Source organism: Capsicum annuum, chromosome 11, assembly GCF_002878395.1.
Source record: "Capsicum annuum cultivar UCD-10X-F1 chromosome 11, UCD10Xv1.1, whole genome shotgun sequence".
Lineage (NCBI taxonomy): Eukaryota > Viridiplantae > Streptophyta > Magnoliopsida > Solanales > Solanaceae > Capsicum > Capsicum annuum.
This window is the reverse complement of record NC_061121.1, coordinates 114,332,310-114,346,032: the sequence shown is the minus strand read 5'-3', so window position 1 is coordinate 114,346,032 and position 13,723 is coordinate 114,332,310. Positions and strand designations below refer to the sequence as shown.

Below are 13,723 nucleotides of genomic sequence, written 5' to 3'. Positions count from 1 at the left end.
CCTTTAATATTCTTATTCATCTTACCTTGTCTTGGGCACCGCAATGAACTGATTATCCTGTATATAATATCTACTCTAAAGATTAAGAGGATAGAGGGTCTCCCTTCCAAAGATTCAATTGGGATTGATTCTCAGGATCGATCCCTTATCAAAGGCATTCCTACGAACACTTGTCAAATTTATCGGCTTGTACGACGTCTCCTTCCATTTGCTCCAGCTATGAAAGAAAAGAATGGGCATAATTCTTTATTCTCTTTGACCGCTCTTTGTTTACTTCTGGCCTTCTGGAATTCCTACACGGGTGGAGTCAGATCTTGGAGTAAGCTCCTTTCCATGGGCAATCTACTCAAGAGTTTAAGACCCTAATTTGGTCTATGTCTGAGCTGCTACCATACTCAAAAGCGAGGGGCTCTAAAAATGGATACAACCAGCCTCAGAGGAGAGGGAAGGCAACTTAGGATTCTAGGAAAAGTGTTTTTTTTGTATATAGGCCTTTGTATAGGATAGGATTTTCATTCCATCCGCGAAAGCTAGAAAATAAAGGAGCTCTCTCTTTTTTCCAGCCTTCTTTTTATTTTAAAGGCATATAGTGAGTTCTCGCTTTCAAGAAGAATTCTTGGAAAAATTTAGTACAAGAAGGAAGCGAGGGTGGGACAAGTGAATCCGATGTAAGGGAAGGATTGCTGCGTCAGTCAAACTATGACTTATGCAATTGACTCAGAAATGCATTTGTAAGATAAGAATGGAAGGAGACAGCAAGGGATTGATCTATTGCAAAACCACTAGGCAGGGACCTATTCCTAAGCCATTTTCAGTAGACAGATAGGGAAAAGGACTAAAAACATTCTTCACAAGATAAGATCAAGCATTAGATGAAGATGACATTGTCTATCTTGCATATCAACTTTCTCTATCTATAGCGAAAACCGCCCAACACAGAGAACGAACATGGTCGGTAAGTAATTAATCTTTATTTAGATAGAATTATGGTACACACATCAAGATATAATATTTTCTTTTCCATGCCTGGCATTCAAAAAAAAGGAGGGAAAGGGAGAGTTAAAAGCACTCTATAGATAAAGATTGAGAGCCTGTAGACCAGGGTTAAACCATATCCTCCTTCTGTTAATTGAGAGTATGACGAAGTGAACCGTAAATATTATGTTGTAAACTGATGTTGTGAGGCGGAGATAGCTGCACTTCTTATTCTTTTTTCCCTTCAATTCTTTAATGCTTCTTTCAGGTCTCGCTACCCTTAACCATAAGAAGAATGTTATACTATAAAAACGAGGTGCAAGTGTTGCATAAAGTTTTGTTATCCATTGTTTATGCCTTTTTTTAGTAGAGCACTTTCTTTTCGGTCACTGGCAAGCGTAGACATTCTGGTCATTCAGATCAAATGCCCTCGATCATTTCATCAGCTTAAACTAAAAATAGAAAAAGATATGAGAATCAAAATATCGGGTGTGAAGTTGATCAAATAAGGTTGGGTGTGATCATCAACATGCTACGTGACATAATTAGAAAAAGGTAGGGTCACGAACTTGCAATTGCAATGACAGTCAGTGGTCATAAGTCTGTTTTGAAGAACCCCTAATACCGAGTAAAAAGTTAGGCATCTAAATGCAGATATAAAGTCAGATTTTCACTCTATTGTTATTGTTGTTGATAAAACATTGAAACCAATTGAAATAGCTTCAACCCTAGGCTAAGATAGGTTTGAGTTCTGCGGGTAAAAGCACTACAGGCTCTACTTCATAGGGATAGATAGGCTTTTTTATTCTTTGGAGCCCGTCATCCTTTCTTGGCTTTGCTTTGGGGACAGTTTCACTGACCTACGAACCATTTTCTTTAGCAGCGGTAAATAATATTATATAAAAGCAAGGAAAAGAGTGAAGCTCCTGTCCAACTAGTCAAGTGGCCCAAGGGCCACCTTTCCTGGATTTAAAAGAAAGCTGCTAACAGTACCGTGCAATATCTGTCCTAGTGCAAACCATGCCATACTTCAAACTACTAACCATATAAGAATAAGGAACAAGAGACATTTCCTTCTTCTCTTTATCAGTTGATGGACTTGACTTTTTCTTTATCCTCTTGGCTTTGAGAAGCTGTGGGCCCTATAGTGCTTTTTTAAAGCTTGTAACCCGCTCGACGTAAGAACCGATCTTAAAATGGATGGGAAGGGAAATAAAGACTAGTGAAAATAGTCGTAATTCAACTAGACCTTGAATCAGTGGTTTACAAAGACAATTACTCATCTATTTACCGCTAATTTGCTCTTCGAATCTTATCTTAGAATAGGTTGAAACTATTGAAAGATGATATGCTTATTCCAAAATTATGCATTTCTTGCTCTAAGTCTGTTGGGTTAGATCGAACTAGTAGGTTTGGCAGGAAGAAAATGGCATAAAAGAAGCATTCCACTTTTTGAAAGAGAAAAGTCATTCTGATTATAGGTCCCTCTGTCTTGCATTGGATTAACTGGAGCTTTAGATAAAATGATAGGCAGAAGAGAGAGAATTACTCCACCTTTATAGACTAACTTTCCTCGTATCAAAGATTTCTAGTTCTCTTCCTTTATAAAGAAAGGAAAAGCTTGTTATCAACGAAGAAGATCTTTATTGCAATTCCCCGCTAAGTCCTCTTCCAGTCTGAGACTTAGAGCATATTCAGTAAAGCGGAAATCCGAGTCTAAAAGTTTTAGAAATATTTTCTCAAATATGAAATACTTTGAATCGTGTTGAATTTCCCTAATTTTTTCTTGTTTCCATGTAGAGCATTGAATAAGCTTTCCATCAATACTAAATTCACCCAAATTGGACACTCGGGTGAAGAGTTAGAGCCATTTTAGTGAGACAGTGTGTCACCTAGCCAACGGCACATCGCGGAGCTAGCCAAAATGGCAATCGTCAAATTCCAGTGGACCTCCACAATTTCACCGCATCGCGGTGAAGTTCCAGTTCATAACCAAGGGTACAAAGTGATTGCCACCGCGTCGTATCGTCGTGCTATTTCCCAATTGTCCAAATTCCAGTAGGCTGGTATGATTATGGCGTGTTGCGCCAGCATAAAAAATCGGGATTTTTTAGTTAAATTTCCAAGGTCTTTTTGGTCTTTTTCCTTTTCCCCAACCTCTATAAATATCCACTTAAGAGATGTAAGCCTCATTTTCTCTCCTTCCACCAAAAAAAAACTAGGGTTTCCAAATCAAATCCCCCTTTCTTTCTTCAAGAAAAATCAAGAGAAATCAAGAGAAAAATCAAGGATACTTCCAAGAGCCTTCAATAAAAGAGTTTCCCCAAGGTATGCGGATATTGATTCTTGGATCCCTTTTACCCAAGAAGCTCAAGTAACACTTTTCTAAATCTCAAAGGTTTATGTTTATGAATTTTAATGATTCTTGTGAGTTGAAATTGATGTTCTTGCTATGATTGAGTTGTGATCCATGTTTGTCTACAAGATTATCAAGCCTTGGCCTTAGTATGTGGTATTTGTGTGGTAAATGGATTATGTACTTGTTGTTGATGTTGAATGATCTCCAAGATGGAATATTTATGCGCTTTGTATGAATCTATGATATTATATGAGTTGGAAACATGTAAATTTAGTTGTTCATGACGAGTAATTGGGTTATTATACCTATGCCTAATTTGTGCATGTAGGGTGTTTGATAAAATGTCTAAGAGGCTAGAAATCATGTATTGTAGTTAAATTGTGACCTAAATGACAAATGCATGCTACACCCTTATGAAAATAATGACTTCTATGATATTGTTATATGTTATGGTTGTTGATGAAATGTTCATGAAGCTGGGTCGATGGATGGAATGTTGTTATATTTACTTCTCTCCATGTATAAGACTTGAGAACTATGTGTACCATGAAATTTCCAATTAGGTGTAAACCCATATATGCCTAGTGTTCGATGAAATGCCCTAGTGAATGAGTTGTACCATGATAGTATAAAATCCCCAAGTAAGTGTGAACTCGTGCATGTCTAGTGTTTGTTGAAGGACCATAGTGAACAAGTGGAGATGTGATAGTAGTAATTTCCCCAATTATGTGCCCTTTTATACATGCTATATCTCTAGCACATACCAACTACTTGATGAATAAGTTGTGATCTAATAGTAGGAAGTTTCCTCCAAATCATGTGATGTCCAAATGCATGTTAAGACCGATATAGGTATGGAGTACTTGATGTAAGACCTTGCTAAATAAAGTACGATCTAGTAGTATGTTTTCCCCTATTCTGTTATATGCTTATGATTTCAAAATACTTAAAGTGACCTTTTAGTGATTGTGGTGATGAATAGATGTTGGTGATCCCTAAATGCTTGAAAAAATGCCTTAATGATTGTGACGATGAATGAATGATTATGATGATGAATAAATAATTTTGATGATGAATAAATGATTGTGATGATGAATAAATGATTGTGATGAGGAATGAATGATTGTGGTGAAGGAACGAATGATTGTGGTGATGAATAGTGAAAGAATGATTATATTTTGCTTTTATGTTATCGAGTCCTGGGGGTATTTATATCCAACAATTTAGCTGCTATCTAGAGCCCATGTCAGTTTCACTATAATTCCAATCGATCCATGACTTTTGTAAATCAGTGAACTACAGAACCCTATATCTCAAACAGTTACAAAACTTGAGAAATTTAAGTTATCTCGATAATCTCTGTATTGCTTGTAATCTAGCCTTAGTGTTGTACTCAACTCAGATCTTGTAGTATTCCAGTGTTCAGTTCTGGCCTTGGTAGTGACCGAGTAATCTATTCAACTTTGTATCATCAGTTAGATACCGTGATTTAGTAGTATCCCATCTGATACGAAACCATGTGCATTCAGCTTAACTCAGTCGGATCATTTGAGAAATGTGCTCAATGTCAGATTTAGCTCAGTTTGTGTTCAGTTGAGAATCAGTTCAGACTCTTTCAGTTGGGAGTAGAAATTAGCACCGAGCGATTTTAGGGATGGCAGCTCCTCTTAAGAGAGGTCGAGTCATTAGGAACACCAGAACTGCGTAGCCAGTGCAGGATGCAGGATTCCCCGTCAGTAGAGGCTGTCACCTATGGGAGGTTTGACTATTATATTGCCTTTGAACGACTTCCTGCGAGGGTCATCCCATTAGAGAGGCTTGACCAGAGAGGTCTTTACCTGTGGCATGGTATTAACACCCTTCCAGCTGGGATCATAGGTTGGACCCTACCTGTGGTAGGTCGGGGCATATCGGTTAAGTAACTACTTCCCACAGTTGCAGTTTCAGTATCAATCTTTAGAATTTAGGACTGTAAGGTACAGTCATATATCTCAGTGAGGAACTCAGATAGTTCCTTTGATTCATGGGCCATATCGTCAGATAGGCTTGGTCTCATATACAGATAATTGTTATTATATTTAGAGATATCCTATCAGACAGGCTTGATCTCTATCCCACATTATGATGAGTATTCTTGTTATTCAATTTTGGAATCATCCATCAGAGAGGTTGATTTCTGACCCAGTCAGCTGAGAGTGGTGAGCTCAGAATTCAGTCATTGATGTGACTATATCCCGTTAATCAGTTATCAGTATCAGATGATTCAGTGATTCAGTATTTCTGTGTTAGTAGTGAGTTTAGATGACAGTAACATTGTATTCGAGTTTTCGTGTCTAGAATTGTGATGCTTGTGACTATGGCTTGTGCATTCATATATGTGTACTCGTTCGTTACTTTCATGATTATATTAGATTAGTAGTTGTTCATGCATGAGCCTTTGCATTTAGCCTTACATTATCTGCATACTCAGTACATTCCTGTACTGACGCATTTGCGCTATGATGTTTTATTTGGCACCATAGGTTCAGAGGCACAGGATCCAGAGTATCCTCAGCCGTATAGTCCCAGTTAGCAACAATAACAGTGAGTCCTCTTCTTTCAAGGACGAATATCAGTTTACTATTATTACTACATCAAATTTTGTTTATTTTCAATTGATAGAGTTAGTTGGGGATATGTCCCATCAACTCCATAGTTCAGACAGTTTAAAGGCTTTTCAGACGGATGTTGATGTATTAGTGTTTATATTTTTAGTTTGAGTATGTATAGATGTGTTGAACCTTATAGCTAGTTTTCGCATTTATCTCAGATATTATGCAGTGTACAGGTAGGGATATTAGGAAAGGGTTAGCTTGTGGTCCCTCGGGGTCACAAGCACCGTGTAACAACTAGGGGGTAGTCTCGGGTCATTACATTTATACTGTTTATCCTAATAAAAGAAGTTTTCACTCAGTACAACTATTCTATGCTAGCATAGAATGCTTCTACTTATGTTGTGTTGCAAATTCTGGATCAGGAACAATCCTTTCTTATTCTAAGATGCTAGTCTAAAAATTCGTACTTGTTGACTAAATTTTAGTTTTCTATCTTGAAGATTAAGGGCTAAGGGAAATTCATCCTTGGATCAATGAAATATTTGAATTAGCATTGATACAAGAAACAACCTCTTATTGAAATGACTTTAGGAAGTGCCTTACCTTCTCCTTCAATCCGATCCTTTCTATGACCCAAAATAAACTTATTGTCTCTTCATCTCTTGCCTTTGAATTGGATATTCTGATTAAAGCGTATCCTCTTTTTGTCCCTCATCATCAAGAGGAATAATCGCTATATATCTACCTATATATGTATCAACAAATATGGTTCCAGGGATCGATTGATTGCCTCTCACCAGTAGCTAGAAAAGGAAAAAAAATGATGTCCTGGGCTGGGCTGGGCACCTATCAGCCAACTATTTCTTTTTGAAATAGAAATAAAGAAAGGATGGTCATAGATCACTGATGTCGAATTCACGAAAAAGATCATATGTGAAAGAATCGTCAGATTATAGGTTCCTGGAGTAGACGGAATGGAGAATAAATAAAGTAGAATAGTCTAGCAGAATTGTATGATAGGGAAAGTGCGGAGCCTCCCACTTGACTGGGTTACTGGGCTGGCTAACCTAACTATGAATTTATATCAATGTCAGGATATACAAAGGTCTAGTATAGTACACTGTCGGAATGAGACCGAGATATAGTAATAAAGTTAGATCAAAATGAACAACTCAATTTCTCTAGAAAAAGGAGAGAGAGAATAACCAATTCTATGAAACAATATCATATTTACTAGAATCGATTGCTACTAGTCCAAGTTACCTCAGAGATAGAGCCATTAGGTTAGGAAAAAAAACCTAGTTAGTGCACTAACTCAAACCTAGTTCTTGCACAAAATATCCTGTTAACATAGGAGCATTTCTACTAAGAAATGAAAGATCCAATTTCCTTCTGTTCGACGACATAATGCCTCACCTGACCTCTGCTACACATCTCTTTCGTTCGCCCTTGACCCACCCACTAAATAGAACTTTGCCCTTTTTGTTGGGTTATAGTGAGTATGAATTCAGGGACAAAGAAGAAGAGAGGTAATGAAAATGCTTTTTAATCTTCTTGGTTTACCCTATATCTTTATTTGGGATAGCTCAATCCTCCTGCTTATGCTTATGGCTCAGGAATAGAGTCATTGGGTAAGGAGCACACTATAATTAGGGACTGAGTGAGTGAAGGTGCAAAGGTCGGTCACTCTCAGGGGCTTCGGGCGTACCTATGTGGCTAGCCCAACCCATCTACCCAGAACTAAGCAAGAGTGGAAAAGTCAAGAATATCAATAGGCAGCTCATTGAAGCTTAACCATGCTTTTTCTTTTACCGTTTTAATGGATAATGATATTGAGTTGGTCTTGATTGACTCTTATCCTACATAGGATCTGAAGATTAAGTCTTTTTATTGGATGGAGTCTCTTTATTAGGATATGAAGATGGGGTTTCTTTATTAGATGGAGTCTCTTTTGGATCTGAAGATGGAGTCTCTGAAGAGTTTAGACATAACTTGTTAGCTATTATTTCTCTTAAATTCTCAACCTCTCTTTTAAGATATCTATTTTGATATTTTAGTTCTCTTTTATCTTATCCCGCATAGTCTTTCACTATGAATGGTTTTGTATCAACCCAAACATTATCCTTATCAAAGACAACTTCTCCCTTGGTATTATTTGGAGTTCCTAAGTTTACATGAATATGCTTTTCACCAATGTCCAGTGTTTTCAAAATTAACATGGAATAGGGATAGAATAGTATCCTGTGTAGTGAGATTGAGATTTGTGTATTGTTTTTTATACCAGTCAAGAATGACCAATGCTTTAGTTAACCTTTATGTTTAATGACGCCCTCATGATCCTCTTTAAAGAGATAATAATTCTTTCATCACCGTACTTCTCTACCTTCCCCGCTAAAAATCTTTTTCGACGATCGCTCAAGCACATTTATTCAACAAAAAAGCAAAGTGTATCATATATCATGCTATCCAAATAGGTTTAAAAGCAAGAAGTATGGTGCAACGAAGGAGCCCATTCAGTATCGTCTTTGTTTGTGAATATTAATGTGTCCTGTCTTCATGTTGTATTATTCCCATTGACTGTGACCAAACTATGTTTCGAGCATCTTTGTAGAGAATAGAGAAATCTCCCCCTAAGATAGTCAGGGATAAACTGCTCTACAGAACACGAAACAGGAAGGAAAGTCTAAACCCTCGATAAGAAAAAACAATCAATCGTTGTCACCGACCGGGACTTAGATCAAATGGTGGAGTACTATTATACCATAATGAGATAGGCATTATCGAATTAAAGGATGAATGGAAAGAATTTCCCCTAGTTAAGAGTGCTTCTGCCCCGCCAACAGCTCTCTGGTCTCCTCAGGTGCTCATGTTACTTAACAAAAAACATGAAAATGATGACGTGGAAACCCTTTGTGACTGCAATCGTACATTTTTGTCTTAATATAAACAACCTCTAAATTTGATTTTATCATTAGGATGGGAGGGAAATCGGTAGTTCGACGGAGAACTTTCCCGGCTGCCATGGATCACTTGGGGAACCTTTATGTCATCGTTCGCCTCTAAAATCCTGAGTTTTTTAAAATGATTTTTTTATTTTCATATAGATCTATAGGTACACTGATCTCCATAATAGATTTCTTTTGTCATTTTCTTTATACTTAATTTCTACTCATCAGCTTGAAAAGAAACCTCTCTTAAGTTCAAGAGTTTAGAAAGGCTCTTAGCATGGGAAGGAGCTTAGACTTTCTTTAAACGAAATAAGCTAGAATGATCTAAGTCATTAATATAGACTCGATATAGAGAAAATAGGGCAATGATTTGTTAGAATGAATGAGGTCGCTGCTTTGCCCTATGGAAACTAACTTTAGTGTCCATGTTACGGGAAAGAAGCTTTTTGAATCAATAAAGGAAGCCTATTGAATCATCTTTTAGGAATAAAAGGGGAAGGAGAATATGCAAATGAACTTATTACAAGGAACAAAGCTGGGGATGACAAGGTTTTTTATCAATGATGCGGCATTACTGCAGTTGTATGTACTTGCATTTATTTTCTGTTGTTAGCATACTTTGATGTCGTAGATAATAGTTGACACGCACAAAATAGACTAGAAAAAAGGGCTCTTTGAACGACTCCAGTACTATCTCATCCACTGCTCTAGCTAATTGTCCCCCCTTTACAAGTGTGATTTCTATCTTATGTATGGTCGTTCCTAAGGGCATATCATTTGAAGTAGATTCTTCTTTTGATCAATTCCCAAACTCTTTTTGGAGCTTCTTCCAAAGCATAGGTCTATATGGATTTAGATGATGATATCTATAGAGATGAATCTTCTATATATCGTGGAATGAAGTAGAACATGGGTGGATATATATATATATGAATCCAAATCTGCCGAATCACTCATGTTATGATCTTCTACATCCTGGGTCTTCCAGTTCCATCATCTGGCTTATGTTCTTCAAGTAGCATTCAGACCAAATATCTCTATAAAATTAGGTCGATACTTCCACATATTATGGGTAAGGTAGGAGACATATCTATTTCCCCCCCCAAGAAATCTTTTAAATTCCCACTGCTTAGCTTTCAATTCACCTCTGACCATCAAATGAAATATGAATAACTCATCCTGGTCTCTTTGAAAGAAGGGGCGCTTCCGATTCTGTCGGTGCTTGAAAGCATTTTTTTCTCCATATTACTATATCTTATCAGTCAATAATTTTATATGAGGATCTACTGAACTCAATCACTTGCTTTCCTTACTCATTAGTTTTCTGTTGAGGTCTATCCTGCAGAGGTACTCAAATTGGATTAGTGATTGATTTCTAAGTTTCGTCGTAAACCTAATTTCTTATTTCAAATTACGTAAATCAATAGTTCAAACCACACTCAAAGGTAGGGCATTTCCTATTTTTATTGGAACTTCTGTACCAGAAAGAATGGTATCTCCAAGTATAGCCCCTCTGGGATGTAAGATATATCTCCTCTCACCATCCTCATAGTATATGAGACAAATTTATGCATTTTGATTTGGTTCATATTCTATGGTTACGATTCTACCATATATGTCTTTTTCATTCCGTCGAAAATCAATTTTATGGTATAGATGCTTATGAACTCCCACTTTATCCCTTGCGGTAATGATTCCTCTTGCATTACGACCTTTACCATAATGATGCTATCCAAGATCAAATTATTTCGTGGATTGGATTTCACTTGACTGTCTACGATTCCACTGCGGGTCCTAGAGGTAGAAGTTTTGTATAAATGTATTTCCATGCTATTAAGTATTTTGATTGTTGTTCTTTTCTTTTGTTGCGGTAGAATAGAATAACCTAGTTGAAGAGTAATTATCATACATCTGTAATGCGTTGTATGTCCCATAATAGGTCCCATTCTTCTACTTTTTCCCAAAAGTCGATGACTATTCTTAGCTATTACCTTGACACCAAAGAAGAGTTCGACCCAATGCTTTATTTCTATCCTAGTTGATCCTGATTCGACATTAGAAGTATATTGATGTTTCCCCAATAACAAAATACTTTTGTCTATAAATACTGCATATTAGATTCTATCTATAAATTAATTTTCTTTCCTATGAGTGAAAGTCTCAATAAAAATGCTAGTTCTTACTGTTCATTATGATATGAATGCAGTACATAAATTCATTATCTATGGATGATGAGATTCCATTGATACAGAGCCAATTCCAATAGACTTTTTGGAGGGTCCCATTGGCGTGCATCCAGTAGGAATTGAACCTATGAATTCACAATTATGAGTTGGACGCTTTAACTATTCAACCATGGATGCAAAATGACTCAACGAGTGAAATAGGGTTTGGTATTCCTTCTTGATCTTCTATTTCTTCTATTAAATGAGATTCGAGAAAAGATGGAATAGGAAGATATGTTTCCAGAATGAATAAAATAAGGGTTGAGAAGCAGGAGTTAGCAAAGTTAGACAAGATTTGAATGGGCATAGGAACATGTTTTGATGTACCAACTGATGACTTGATTATTGATATATCGATCGGTCCAGCACGGATTGAAATAGGAGCCAGTTTGACAGAAAGATTTTGAAAATGCAGTGCACCCAAGTAAATGAGGAACAAGATAAATATAGAGGTTAAATGAGCATCCCATACCCAAAGGTGCCCCACATAGGTTTTCCCCGAAACCCCTAGTAACTAAGGTAAACAAAGTAGAAAAATGCCTATTTCAATATCGATTCTGAAAGAGCGAAGAAAAAAGGGATGTTTTGTTGATATGAACAAAAAGGTGTTCATAGCCGTAACCATATAAACAAGAATACTCATCCGAGACACATAAACATGTACATAAAGAATATGAGAATTTCCACCTTATTAAAGATCTAGTGGTGCTGTCCGAAGACTTAAATGAATGGCTATCGCTGTTAAGAACAACCGAGATCCAATGAAAAATTATGCGTAGCTTCTGATTTTTGACATAAAAAAGGTTGTAATAATGAAAAGGACACATGAGAATTTGGTCTTAGCTAGTGGAACAAGAAAGACATGGATCTATATTCAATATGCAATCAAAGGATTTCTCCCCAAAAAATAGAAGAAGTCCCCTTGCTTTCTTCTTACTCCGCTCATGTGTGGCACTCCTTGCTCGCGAAGAGGCATACGAAAAAAGAAAAGCCTTATGGCGACTACCTTACTTGAGAAATTCTTTTTATTCTTATTCTTTCTTAGTTGTAGTTCCTCTATTGGTTTTTTTCTTTCTGGGTTTCTTAGGGGCCTCCATCTCCAGAACGGTCTACCTGGCCACTATGAATGAATTTACGTTAATAGAGTAAATTGTTCTTTAAGTTTTACCCTTAACACAAAGCTAGTGCAGCAATGCGAATGCTTATGAGTGCTTTAAGTAAATTAAACAAATACTTGCTGGGTCTGAATTGTGCAGGATCGAGCCCTGGCCTTGGAAGCCATCCATTCAATCCTTCCTAGTCCTTTTTTATTGTTTTTTGATCAGACTTTCTATATCCATATGATATGATATGGCTTTCAAGCTTCCTAGCCTGTGTTTGTATGAAGCATGAGAACATGAGCAAGCACAATCTTTTGCTACTCGTATGACCCCGCCTCATGGCTTCAGAAGAGCCTAAAGTGTATGATGATTCGATTTGCAAAATATATAAATATAAAGAAAAAAGCCTCCTCTTGCTATTCTCTTTCTTTCTCTCTCTATTGACTATTGACACAGCAAAGTATTGTTCTATTGAGCATGATACCCACCCTCTACAAAGTGGTTTTTGAAAAGGTCTTTAAATGATTCTTCGTCTCAAGTTCCAAAAGGTTTAATGAATGAATTTTTTCTCTAACACCACCCATGAAAAGATAGACTATATAGGGCCTCCTACCCTAGTTCAAATACCATTTTATCCTATCTTGCTCACCGCTCCTTAGGCTTAAAAACCTTTTCATTGTCACCACTTACCAAGCTCGATATGGCTATTTTTCTAGCAAGATTTCTAGCTTGAATTAAGGCTTCAAAGCCCCTCTCCTGTCTTTGTAACTAAAGAGGTAGGCAACCTGAGTTTAGAGCCACCTCAATTCGGGATGTCGGAACATCAACCAGATCAAAAATTGAATCCTAAAGTGACTTTGGAATAGGTTCAAGAGCTTCTATCAAAAACCTTTCCTATCTAGTGTCAGCTGATCCTTCAACGTATGTACCAACTAAATTGAAAGAAATATTCGAAAGACGAGATTAGTCTCGAGAAGGATCAAAAAACTAATTCTCGATCCTCGAAAGTTAGAAAGCTAGTCAGACTGCAACCTATGCCTATGGAAAGAAAAGTCATAAAAAGCGATCCATATGATTATAAAGAAAGGTTTGACTATACGTCTTTCTAGCGTATGCACAATTCCCTTTGATTGTAGCCTGTCTTACCTAGATCAATTAGTCTATTTTAGTTTGCCTTGTGTCATTCGATTTTAGGGAATTTAATGGATTGTGAAGTTGATTCACACTTGTCCATATCGAGGGAATGAAAATGAACTTGCCCTTAATAAAAGAGAAAAGAACTAGAATGGGAGAGGATGGTCATTGAGAAAGATGCCTTAAAAGGTTGGTCATTTATCAGGACGAGAATGTGAGTTGTTATTATTATCGGTGATCCGCTTCCCCTAATACTCTTCTTTTTATTTTTGGGTCACTCTTCTTATCTGTCATACCACTAATACTCTTTCATACAAAGGCATCATAACATATACATCAAATAAAAGATTCTCCATCCCTTCTTTATACTCGTCTATCCCTAGATCAA

General features: G+C 36.9%; 1 pseudogene; it reads right to left on the bottom strand.

The window, feature by feature from the left end:
* Positions 1-11,225: 11,225 nt before the first annotated feature.
* Positions 11,226-11,897, bottom strand: LOC124888436 (annotated as a pseudogene).
* Between the last annotated feature and the right edge of the window lie 1,826 nt (positions 11,898-13,723).